The sequence below is a fragment of the Alligator sinensis genome, unplaced genomic scaffold (assembly GCF_000455745.1).
Source record: "Alligator sinensis unplaced genomic scaffold, ASM45574v1 scaffold791_1, whole genome shotgun sequence".
Taxonomy (NCBI): Eukaryota; Metazoa; Chordata; order Crocodylia; family Alligatoridae; genus Alligator; species Alligator sinensis.
In genome coordinates this window covers 1,025,679-1,037,094 of record NW_005842258.1, presented here as the reverse complement: position 1 = coordinate 1,037,094, position 11,416 = coordinate 1,025,679, and positions in this window count along the sequence as shown.

Below are 11,416 nucleotides of genomic sequence, written 5' to 3'. Positions count from 1 at the left end.
TCATGCATCTGCTGATGCACGATAAAGTGCCATTGGCTTTTCTGATGGCTTCGTCACACTGCCGACTCATGTTCATCTTGGAGTCCACTAGGACTCCAAGATCCCTTTCCACTTCCGTGCCACCCAGCAGTTCATTCCCTAGGCTGTAGGTGTGCTGGACATTTTTCCCCCCTATGTGCAGCACTTTGCATTTCTCCTTGTTGGACTGCATTCTGTTGTTTTCTGCCCACTTGTCCAACCTGTCCAGGTCTGCTTGCAGCTGTTCCCTGCCCTCCGGCATGTCCACTTCTCCCCATAGCTTTGTGTCGTCTGCAAACTTGGACAGAGTACAACATCTTTCACTCCCTCGTCCAAGTCGCTGATGAAGACATTAAAGAGTATCGGTCCAAGGAGGAGCCCTGCAGGACCCCACTGCCCACACCCTTCCAGGTCGAAACCGACCCATCCACCACGACTCTCTGGGTGTGACCCTCTAGCCAATTCGCCACCCACCGGACTGTGTAGTCATCCAAGTCACAGCCTCTTAACTTGTTCACCAGCATGGGGTGGGATACCGTATCGAAGTCCTTCCTGAAATCTAAGTATACGACATCCACCCCTCCTCCTGTGTCCAGGCGTTTCGTAACCTGGTCATAAATAATCTCTGCTCCTCTAACTTCTGTCTTATCCCCACTGCCTTTTTCGCTGATCTCTGCCAGTGTTTTTGTCTCATCCCTGTCTCTAGTGGGTTATGGAATAGAGAAAATCCCACACAATTTACTGATTCGTTTTGATGCACTGGCTGGGGGAGTAGTTAGCTGATTGCACGATTTCACAATGATTACACACTTAATTTATACAACACAATTTTATTTTAAAACTCTTTGCTACGTATATAACACTGCTTAGCCTTAAGAAACACCACAAACATTAAAAACACAATAATTACATATATCAGAAACAATGCTCCAAATGCACTTCCTTCCCAAACAATGCTATAAGAATTAGTGTTACAAAAACAACTACAATTACAACTAAAAGTTAAACTTGAATCAATACTGTTATTTTTCATAATATACTTACAATCCTAGAATTCCGAGAAGCCAAATACCAAAATATGGTTTCATTCCTCAGTAGTACGATTTAATGGGTTGGCCTCAGTAGTACGGTTCAATAGGCTGGCCTCAGCAATACGATTCAATGAGCTGGGCTCACCAGTGATAGGACTACGTCCCCTTCCTTCAGTCCCTTTCGGGCGCTCCGCGGCTTCAGCGTGAACTAAGAGATTCGTGTTCACGGAGAGGCTTGATTAGGCGATCAATCTAATCTGAACTTATACTTGCGATTCTTCCTTCGTTGTTCTGCAAGTGAAGTCACCTCCAAATTGGGACAGTAAGTTACAGGTTTTTATTGAGTGAGCTGCCGTCATTGGGCTCCTCCTACTCAATTCATCATAACTCCCAAATTTGGGCTCGGATCTTACTCAACAGAAATTACCTTTGTTGAGCATTTTTAAATTATTCTTGGGGAGACTTCCATATCACTGTAATTACTCTTTTCTTAGCAATTTGGTTAAAAGGCCTTAGGCTTTGATGTCTCGGGAATTTAGGATATTTACTTTCTTTGTAAAAAATTTCTAAAGGTACAATTTAGATTAAGGTTTTAGGCGAAGTCAGGACATTTCGCACATAGCTCCGAAACAATGAGCTAGATAAGGAGATAGATCCTATCTTCTTCCTGAAACTGGCTAATGGGCAATCTTTACAAACATTCAAACTATTTCATTCAATATGACAATCCCCACTGCCTTTGCCCCAGATCTCTGCCACTTCTTTTGCCTTGTCCCCACTGCCTTTTGCCTCTGTCTTCTGGCTGTTTCCTCCTTGCCACCAGGCTTTTTTCCCTTGCACCAGTGACCTCAAATAACCCTGGGGCCACTTCATCTTAAGTAAACCCAAGCCTCAGTTCCTCAGCCAACTTCTCTCTAGTCCACTGGTTCTGGCAACTTTCACTCCCTACACTTTAACTCTCTATCTCTCACCTTAACCATCCCCCAAGTATCCCAGGTAAACCAAGCACATACATACATACCGTACCATCCAAGTTAGGAACTTACTTGTATGTATGTGTAGGTGGGTTGTATGTGTGTGAACTGGTGAGTGTGTGTGTGTGTCATATATGTCATTGTGTGCACGATATACAAATTAGTGATCTGTGTATGTGTACTGAGTGTGTGGGTATGGGCAATTGATTTTTGTCTAACTTTTGGGGTGTATAGTGTATGTGCTTGAATTGGTGATAGGTATGCATGTGCCTAGGCTGGTTCGGATATGTATGTGCCTGAGTTGGTAGAGTATGTGTGTATCTCCACCCAACTTATTTGTGTGTTTGTATATGTGCAATTGTGTCACACCCTCCTGTCTAACAGGACAATATTGAGATCTTGAGAGTTGGCCTGACCCCACAGGGCAACACTATAAGCAGGTTGTCAGGACAGCTGCATCCACAACAAGAGTCATGCCAGCTTTTAGCTATACTAACTAGGGGATGTGATCTTTTCCCACCCCAACCAATAAACCTGTGCCAGCAAAATTTGGTAGTGTAAACTAGGCTTAAGACATTTAACCACACAAATTCCATCACAAAATACCTTATTTTATTCTTTGTCTGAGACAGTAAATTTCCAAACTTTGGCATGAATTTTCTACATGTTTTGCCAGGGTGTAGTGATGGCATGTGAACATCTTTGACTCTTTTCAGGCTCAACATTAGGAAAAACTTCTTCACATTTAGAGCGTCCAGACTGGAATAAGCTCCCTCCAGAGGTGGTGTAATCACCTACCCTGGGAATCTTCAAGAGGAGACTGGACAGTCACCTTGCTAGGGTCACCTGGCCCTACCTGTCTTTCCTGCCTGGTGCAGGGGGCTGGACCTGATGAGCTTCTGAGGTCCCTTCCAGCCTTACAATATATGAGTCTATGACTTTGGGGGCCCAGTTATCCCATTTAATTTAAGACAACACATCTCTCCTTCACTATGAGTTAGGTAATATTTGTCTGCACAGAGTCAAAGAAAGGACTCTGCCTCAGAAAAAGTTTCTTTTCTATATGACCTTGTTTTGTGTCCCTACCATGAGGGCTGAGAATTTAGTTGATTTCTGAATCTGAACAGAGCTGTATGAAATCACTAAACCATTCACTGACAAAATAAGAAAACCCTACAAGGAAAGCAAACGATGGTTTTCAATGTAGAAAAGTTAGATTTTTTTTTTTTTTTTAAAGAAACGATGAGAGAATGCATGTGGTGATGTTGCAAGGGTAGCATTCCTTTGTCTCAAAGAAACCCCTCTCAAAGGGACTTAGGTCTCAACATTGTAAAGACTAAGGCACATAGTACCCAATGTACTATAATTCCTATCAATGCTACAGTGCATGAATGTGAGCAAGTGCAAATCTTTGTGGGGGACCAGGGTTAGAAGTCTTGGATCAGAAGATATTTGCATCTCTGATTATGCTTCTTCTAGGTTTTTGAACATATGATTACTAGAAAAAATCCTTCGTTTCAATTTTTTTTCTTGTTTTAAATAGACAAATTCTTACGTTTTAGGGAAATCAGAATTAAAAAGGGCTATAATAACCTTGGTACCCAAACAAAATAAACCCCCCTATGCTTAAGTGATTTCAAAAAGCACAATTTGTTTTAAAAGACGCATGTTTGCTCAATACCTTGACAGAACTTTTGGAAGTTTGCTGGCCAAGACCTCTACAAGTTCCTAATATTCAGTTTTCCCATAACGCATTCAGTGAAATTCATGCTTCTTAAAATTTACTGCTTCCTTCTTAGTACTAAATTGCTTGACTTCAGTTGGTTTAGTGATAAAGCATCAGATAGTCCCTTGAGAAGAACTCATCTTAAAACTGAAAAACAAATGTATTAAACTGTTGGGGTTTTTTTAGATACAGAGGCACACCGTTTGAAGTTCACAGAATACAGGAGGTTCAAATAGCTACATAGTGTAAGATTTGTCGTTGCAAGCTTTGCAAGACAGGATTTTACCTGAGACCAAAGATGTTTAAAGAATCATTTGTATGTAATGGTAACTTAATTTGCTACAAATTCCACATATCAATATCTTCTACTTTTTCCAAGTCACCCCAAACTTACATAAACTTTTACCTTTCCCCTATTCCTGTCTCGCCATTTTGTTTCTGTTGCCTTGCTTCTCATTTTTTCCTAACATGAATAGGAATTTGCCTTTTGCCTGCTTCTATCAATATATGTTCCCAAAGTTAGGGTACTGAAGCAGAGAGCCTTCCAGCTTGCAGACTTAGCATCTCCCTTAGCATCCACCCATTGCCACTGTGAGAAATGGGGATGCGGGGAGTTTGGGGGTGGGATTGTTTGTTTGTTTTAAGGAAGAGTTTTCATATCCCAAGCCACATCAGCCAAATCAATTCCAAATCCGGGAGTCATTCAAGAACCATATGTCGCCCTACTACCAGCAAAATCCTCCACCCCGACCTGCGGTTCAGATGCTTCCAAATCCTTTGGTGGGAATCCTACATGCAAGCCCAAGCCTGGAGGCTTGGGGTCAGATGCCCCCGAGTTTCACTTGCCACTGAGCCATATGGCCACAGAAGCAAGCTAGGGAGGAGTCTGCCATTTCCATAAAGTTGGTGTAAAGCCAAGATCTTCCCACTGGAAGTAAAACTGGAAGGCTAACTATGCCTTACCTCGGTCCAGGTACTACCCCCTGCCAAAAAAATGGTCTTCCCCTGCAACTAGGAAAACCACCTTAGTTGTCACGGTATTTCCCCTGCCAGGTAAATATGGATAAGCTAGTGCAGCAGGAGTGGGGTATTCAGATCAATACTGAGAAAGAATCTCTGCTCTCTTCTTGGGCAGCTGCGTGGCCTGGATGTTGGATAGGACACCTTGCTTAGCAACTTGTTCATCTGATCATTGAGGATGGTCAGCTGTAGATATCAAGGGATGTACCAAGTTCTCTTGTTAGTACAGGCAGCATTGCTGTCCAACTCCACAAGTTCAGCTCTCAGGTAGCTCAGGACAAACATCATGCAGTCTGGTGCTCCAGACTCAGCATAATTCCCCTTGCACAGCAGCTGGCACATATAGTCCACAGGGAACTGCAGCCCAGTGCTAGAAAGAGGAGATAGCCATACCTTGAGATTTGACGCTCTGTTTGCTGCATCCAAGCCATCGCAATGTTGTTCAATAAAACACAATATTTACCAGAAAAACAGTGATGCAGGGCTGAAGAGATCTATGATCTATCCTACTATTACTTTACATATGTTCTTAAGACTTCCACTATCCAAATCCCCACGCACTCCCCTGAGACAACTGTCTGTCCAGATTTTCCTAAGTACAGGCTGTTATGCAAAAGAGTGCATTTCCTCATTTGCTTACAATAAACATTGGAAGATCCTTACTGTGCACATGTACCCACTGTATCAGGTGACATGAAACTGGCAGGGGGAAAATGATCATATTCTGCAAGGGCTTCACCTCCAAAAAATAAAATAAATTAGCATTGCTACAAAGGGAACAGAGATGCTCCCAGCTTGGGATGCACCACAGGTAGCATGAGAAGTAAGAAATGCTACTGATATAAATCATATCCCTTCCCAGCAAGTACTCTGATAGTCATTTCCCTGTGCACTTGTCCTAGGGAACACTGAAATGAAGTCAATCCCTTTTTTATGTCCTTGTGACAAGGTATTTAGCAGATTTCACAATTTTGTTTGGAATCTGACAGGGCTGCGCCATAAGTGCTCCTATTCATAGATCCATAGTAGGGCTGTGTGAAATGGCTGGGTTTTTTTCAGTTTCAGAGGACAGTGATTCGTTTTGGTGTTTTGGATCACTGTTCCATTTCAATTCAGCTAAATCTGTTTCAGAGATTTGGATCAACTGGGGAGAGGCAGGCACACCTTGGTAGCTACCGGTTCTCCTGCAACTCCTGCGAAAGCATTGGATGCAGGTGTCGCCGTGGATGTAGTCTTTCTGGACTTCAGCAAGGCCTTTGACACTGTCGACCACCCCATCCTCATTAAAAAACTAGGCGACTGTGGCATCGATGCCTACATAGTCAGATGGATTGCAAATTGGCTGAAGGGTCATACTCAGAGGGTAGTGGTGGACGGGTCATATTTGACCTGAGGGGAAGTGGGCAGCAGAATCCCCCAGGGCTCGGTCCTCGGGCCCACACTGTTCAATTTCACTTAATCAGCGATTTGGACGACGGGGTGAAAAGCAACCTGTTCAAATTTGCTGATTGTAACAGCGTCGCAGCCGCGACTCGGTTACTAGGATGAGGTAGCAGCTGCCGGAGATTAGAACATCCGGGAAATGGGGAATGTAATAACCCAGGCAGCCAATGAGGACCCAGGAAAGAGAAATAAAGAGAGGGAGGAAACTTCTCAGAGTTGCCTTCGGGCACTTAACGATTGAAAGGAGCGAGAGAGAAGCCTGACGGCGAGGAATACAGAGAAAGTCCAGGAGACAGGGACCCACTCCCAGACGATGAAGGGATTTTGGGGGATCGATATGTGTCTCCCCCCCCCCAGATCGCGTCCTACCTGGAAAGACAGCCTCAGTGGTGAGTCTTAAAAAAACAGAGCCGCAGTGCGGAAAACCCCGCAGCTCCGGAGGCACAGCGTGGCAGGATTCCCCGAGCGGGAGGAGAGAGAGAGAGAGAAAGAGAAAGAGGGCAAGGGAGCACCCGACCCTGCCCTGAAGGCACAGTACTCCGATCCCTCACCGGAGAGTGAAGGGAGGCGGGGAGACGGAAAGTGAAAGAAAAAAAAAAAACAGGGAAACTGACTGAGCCGCACTTCGCATGCCGGCACGAGCCACAGCCGGGGAATCCTGGGGTCGGCGTTAATCAGCTGCTAATGAGGCAATTAGCAGCTGATCATCAAATTAACAAGTAGTCCTTACTGTTTGAAACAGTCGGTGAGGACTCACGTGGCGAACTCCTTGTTGCCTGGCGTTCAGAGAGAGCGTAATAGGCTAGGGATAATAAAGCACTCTGGACTAAGATCTGGCCAGCGTGTTCCTTACCGCGGTACCGGTGTGTAACAACTCTTCCTCCCCCAAAAATTTGCGGGTGAAAAGCAACCTGTTCAAATTTGCTGATGATACCAAAATTTGGGGTGAGGTGGGCATGCTAGTAGGGAGGGAAAGACTGCAGAAAAACCTGGATAGGTTGCAGGGGTGGGCTAACAAAAACAGAATCAGTTTCAATACTGACAAGTGCAGGGTGCTGCACTTGGGCAGTAGTAACCAGCAGCACACTTATAAGATGGGAAACTCCCTTCTTGAGAGCATGGAGGCAGAAAGGGATCTTGGAGTTATCATTGACTCCAAGATGAACATGGGCCAACAATGCGAGGTCATGGTCAGCAGGGCTAACCGGAACTTATCGTGCATCTCAAGTAGGTCCAAGGAGGTGATCCTCCCCCTCTATGCAACACTGGTCAGGCCAAAGCTGGAGTACTGTGTCCAGTTCTGGGCACCCCACTTCAAGAGGGATGTGGACAAGATTGAGAGGGTCCAGAGGATGGCCACCCGCAGGATCCGGGGACAGCAGGGCAGACCCTACAGTGAGAGGCTACGGGACCTGAACCTGTTCAGCCTTCACAAGAGAAGGCTGAGGAGGGACCTGGTGACCATCTATAAACTCACTAGGGGGGACCAGAAGGGTTTGGGGGAGACCTTGTTTCCCCTAGCACCCCTGGGGATAACCAGGAATAATGGCCACAAGTTGTTGGAGAGTAGGTTTAGATTAGACATCTGTAAAAACTACTTCACAGTAAGGGTGGCTAGGATCTGGAACCAACTTCCAAGGGAAGTGGTGCTGGCTCCTACCCTAGGGGTCTTCAAGAAGCGGCTTGATGCTTACCTGACGGGTCAATTGAGCCCAGTTTTTCCTCCTGCCCAGGCAGGGGATCGGACTTGAAGATCTACAAGGTCCCTTCTGACCCTACTTCTATGATTCCTCCAGCTGTGCCTGCCTCCCTCCCAGTGGGAGGAGCCATGGGAGAAGCCCCCATGGCTGTCCTGCCCAGCCCCCACCTGGCCCCAACCTCCCAGCACTCTTTTTTTTTAAAAAGCCCTACACTCACTGGCTGCAGTAGTGGTGATCAGGGCTCATGGCAGAGCCACCCCCCCATGCAGCATGGGGCAGTGGGGGGCAGCAGGGATCACCCCCCCACCTGGCATTCACATAGAGCAGGGAATCATGCACTGTCTGGGAGCTGGGGCAACTCCAGCAGTTACCTGGCACCACTCAGCCCCAGAGGTCTCAGCTCCCAGACAGTGCACAGTGCCCTGCCAAGCCATGCTGCACCCACACCATGGGGCAGCTGCCACATGGGTGCCAGGTGGAGGGGGGTGATCCCTGCTGCCCTCCACTGCCCTATGTCACACAGGGGGGTTCTGCCATGAGCCCTGATCACCATTGTTGCAGCTGGTGAGTGTGGGGGGGTTTTTTATGTGCTGGGAGGCTGGGGCTGGCTAGGGCAGCCAGAGGGGCTTCTCCCACAGCTCCTCCAGCTGTGCCTGCCTCTACCCCAGCAGGTGGAGCTGCAGGAGAAGCCCCCATGTCTGCCGTGCCCAGCCCTAGCCCCAGCCCCCGGCCCCGCCTAGCTCCAGGCTCCCAGCACATTAAAAGGAGAGCGATGTGTAGGGGGTGCATGTGGGTGCAAGTACACCCCCTGATATTGGCAGTGCACCACCTGAAACAAGCACCACCAATGCTGCCAACAGTGCCTACAGGCGATTGCCACTTGCCACCCCACACGGCCAGAGGTGGTATCAGAGAATCAGCAATTCAGCCATAGACACAGCTTTAAATGTTTTTTCTATGTACCTCAAGGTACCAGGCATGGCTTGTGAATGCTGCAGTGCTGGGTCAGATGGAGCATCCCATAGGAGCACAGGGGGGCCGCCCACATGCTCAGTGGTGTACCCAGAAGTGGACCAGAAGTACTTCCTGTCCACTTTCGGGTATTCTGGGGAGCTTGCAGGGGGGGCCCCCATGCCACTGGCATGGCAATCGGCCATGGAGGGACCCCAGGTGGCCCTCCAGACCCAGGAGGCATCAATCACCGAGCCAGGGAGGCACACAGAAGGGCCCCCCAGCGCACTGCCCAGAGGACCTAGAAGTGAACCAGAAGTGCTTCTGGTCCACTTCCAGGTCTGTCTGCTGCTGAGGGAGCTGGGGACCCCCTGTGCTCCTGTGGGATGCTCCATCTGCCCCAGCATCACAGCATTCATGAGCCGCCTGGTACCTTGAGGTATGTAGAAAAAACGTTTAAAGCTGTTTCTTTGTGCAAATTGCCGAATCTTTCCGAATCTCTCCAAACTGATTTGAAAGGTTCTGAATCAATTCAGAGAGATTAAAGGGTCTCCTGATTCAATTCAGAGATTTGGCCACCAAATTGGGCTGTATCAAATTAGTGACCGAAGCTTTTCTCTCTCTCACACACTCCTATACACTCCCCCTCCTCTCCCCCGATACAGGTAAATAATGTGAAAGGTCAAAACTAATGTCTCAGATAAAGATTATATAACCTTAAACTCTATAAACTGTGAGCTTACAAACATAAGACACAAATACACAAAATATGAAGTGCTAAATTACAAAATATGAGGTGCAAGAACATCAGCTATAAGCTTGAACCTTGAAAGGTAGAAAGAACAACCTGAGATGCCTCTGGAGCAGTGGCAGCACTCCAGAAGAGGAGGGATCCCCAGTGCCTCCGGGCCCTTAACCACCCACTTGGGATAGTTCATGAGGGAAACTGAAACCCAGGAGTCTCTCCCCTTCAGGCTTTTCCACCTGAGGTTAGGCTCACTAATGGGCAATTCCCCCCTCCCCTCTGGGAAATCCCCTTTCCAGGCATTCATGTCTCCAAAGCCCGACGAGGCTGTCCCCATCTCCCCAATCATGGTGCCTTCTGGCTCAGCAGGAGCCCACAGCTACCGTGGGCTCCTCCCACTGTTGGCCCACTCAGAGCTCTGTGAACCATTCCTTGTACCAGTGGCTCTCCTTTATGCCAGGGACTGGAGACCCAACCTGCCTTGTGCAGTGCCAGGGTCTCAGTCCACTCCCAGACCCTCCATGAGCTGCCTGCGCACCAACCGCCTGGCCTTGTGCCAGAGGTTGGGGAACCCAAGCCATCTCGAACAGCTCCCAGGGCCCTGCCCTTCTCAGACCTGGCATGCACCATTTGTGCACTGAATTCCTGGCGTCGTGCCAAGGGTTGCCGACCTGACCCGCTTCGAGCAGCTCCCAGGGTCTTGGTCTGCTCCCAGACCCAGTGTGCACCGTTTGTGCAGCTCTCACTGCGTTCCCTTGTGGCAGGGCTGGGGAACATGGCTGCCTGCCACTTCCTGTCCAGAGAAGGGGGTTCTTCAGGCTCTTCAGGGCAACAGTTCTACCCTGTTGTCCAGCTCTACCAACTCTTGTTCACCCACCCTCTTCACTGTCCCTCAACGCAGCCACCCATGTGCCAGGCACACTGCTCTTTTATCTCCTCCAGAGGCTCTGCCCCCAGATTGCAAGTGAACCAATCAGGGGGAGGAGGGTGTAGTCCTCACCCAGGTCCATGCTCTTTACCTCACCCCAGGTAGGGGCAGGGCAAGCCTCTCCCCAGCTATTACCCAATTGGTGGGAATGCCCCACCAATCATCTGGAGCCCCTTTCAAGCCAGCCAGCCAGGCCGCTGCTGGCAAGCCCACCACACTTCAAAGTAAGAGGTTGAGATTTGAATGTTTAAAAGACACATCCAGTTCTCTAAAATATACATCAAGCCAGATATTGATCTTCCACCCATAGTGCTCCCCTAACCCAAGTCAGTGTCCATGGGAGTCTTGTCTTCTTTTCTCCTGCTACTTTCAGTCCCTGACCCTTCCTTTGCTTTGGTTGATGACAGACTTTTGTGCTGCTTCATCTCTAGATGCAACTGGAACTTGCCCAAAAAAGAAGTTTCTCCTATCTCCAAGCCAGGAAGTTTGAGAAACCTTTTAATTTTTTATTTTTTTTAATATTGAAGGAAAGTGCAAGTTCTAGGTGCTAACCAATAAGGACAAATCTGGAATACATTTGAAATCTGAAAACAGGTGAGTAGGAGATAGTGAGCTTTGGATCATTTCAGCGTTCTGGGGAGAAAAAGAGGGGGTGACTTATTCAGCCACAGAAAGATTACCTGGTATCAGGACTGTACCTTTTGCCAACTCAGATATGGCTAACTTATAAGTCTAGTCTCTAAATATTTAAGTTTCCACATGCTCAGTAGGAAATCTTATTTGGTAGCTAGTCTCAGAAGATACCACTTGCTCTTCCCATCATCCCCACAGAATTACTGTGGCAGGGCAGGTATGTCCCATAATTGCATCTGCTAAGGAT